Source organism: Gobio gobio (genome assembly GCF_949357685.1).
Source record: "Gobio gobio genome assembly, chromosome: 25".
Classification (NCBI taxonomy): Eukaryota; Metazoa; Chordata; class Actinopteri; order Cypriniformes; family Gobionidae; genus Gobio; species Gobio gobio.
Window position 1 is genome coordinate 33112820 of NC_137121.1, and position 2112 is coordinate 33114931.

Here is a 2112-nt window from a genome sequence, read left to right on the forward strand (position 1 = left end):
GAGGGAAGTGAAGCTCAACAGCGCCACGCTGCGGTATGGAAGTGAATGTGCTGTTGCTAATGCTAGTAGTTTCATTACACTTTGATACTGTATACTATGGCACTGACTGATTACCGTGATAATTCTAAGAAACCATTTGAATACCATAGTGTTACATCTCTGCCCTAAACAAACACACGGACACACGGATGCTTGAAACCACCCCAGTAATCCTGATCCATGATATGCTAGGCTAGGGGTTTCCAAACGGGCCGCAAAGGAGTGACAGGGGGTCCGGGAAAAAGTCTAGAGAAAAACCATGAAAAATAAATAAGATTAAAATACATAAACAAATTATTAAATGTTAAGTTAACATATAAAACATGTACAAATATAAATAATAAAATAAAATGAAGCAAATAAATACTTTTGCTTAATTTATTATTTATAAATTTGCTTCAAAGTGTAGAGTAAATTAAAAAAAATGAAGTAAATAAACGAATTAGATTAATATAAATAAATAAATAAATTCTTGACTGGTAATATATATATATATATATATATATATATATATATATATATATATATATATATATATATATATATATATACATATATATATATATATATATATATATATATATATATATATATATATATATATATATATATATATATATATATAATTAAGTACATAAATAATTTAGATTAAAATAAAGTTGAATTAACATAAAATTTAAAAAATAAAATATATTAGATTAAAATAAATGAATACAAATTTGATAAAAAAATATAGGCCTATATAATTATATATAAATAAATATATATAAAAATAGGATTTAAATAAATAAATGATACTTTTAACGGTACATTATTAAAGTGAGCAAAGATATATGATAAAAGTAACTTCATAGAAACTAATGTTAGATACATAATATACATTTTTAGTATTAATTGGGTATTTATAAAAGACAGGGGTCCTTACACGAGGATGTTCATCTTTGGGGGCCCGTGGCATATACAAGTTTGAAAATCCCTGATATGAGATGGTATATACACATGTGGGTAGTAGAGTTAAGTCTAATTTGATCATAGGCCTACTTTCTGGTTCTAGTATGTACTTGAGCTGCTGCGTTTGGACCAGTTGGAGTTTGTTTATTAAGCGAGCAGGGCAACCACCCAGTAGAGCATTACAATAATCTAGCCTTGAGGTCATGAACACATGAACTAACTGTTCCGCATTTTGCATTGAGAGCATGTGCCGTAATTTAGATCAGTGGTTCCCAACCTGTGGGCCGCGGCATGAGGTAACTTAAAATTAATTTAAATATATTAATATAATTCATTAATTTTATTATTAATACGTTAAATAATAAAAGATAAATTAAATGAGTTAAAAGAAATTATTAAAACAGGTTGCTCGTACGTATTCTGTGATTGTTTTGGATTCGGAGCTGCCCAAGGTGTTTCTAATCGCGTTGTGTGAAATACAGACTGAACAACGGCTCAACACACCCAACCGCTTCATGAACACAGCATACGCAAACTACACATTTCAGTTGGATAAAGAAAACAAGTGTCGCTAAAACGTTTTGATGGATGACGGTTGTAATGAAGGTAAATATGATTACAGTGACATACATTAGGCACATCAGTGGTGTTTATGTAGGATAAAGTGGGGGAAAACACCACAAAGACTATGTTTTAACACTTTTTATGTGAAACAAAAGTTAAATGTGTCTAGAATAGTTATCCTAGTTTTCAGTGATAATGACATAAATTACTAAGTATGAAAAATGTCCAGAGTTTTTATGTTATTAGATTTTTAACAAAAATTTAATTTGTACCACAAGTGGGGTAAAATGCCCCTCTGACAAAGCAATTTGCTTTATAAGTTTACAGCAAAATCAGAGTACAAGCATGTTTTAGCTAAACATTAAAAAGACAAATCAAAATAACTGTAGATAAATATGAATATTATTAAAGGTCCCATGGCATGGATTTTTTATTTTATTTTATAGTGTATTCTGAGGTTTACTTATATAATATAAAGTCAAATCGTAGCCTTGCCAGTCTGGTCAAGACTAACAGATTCATGATTCATTTTTATTATTAATAATAATTTTATTGAAT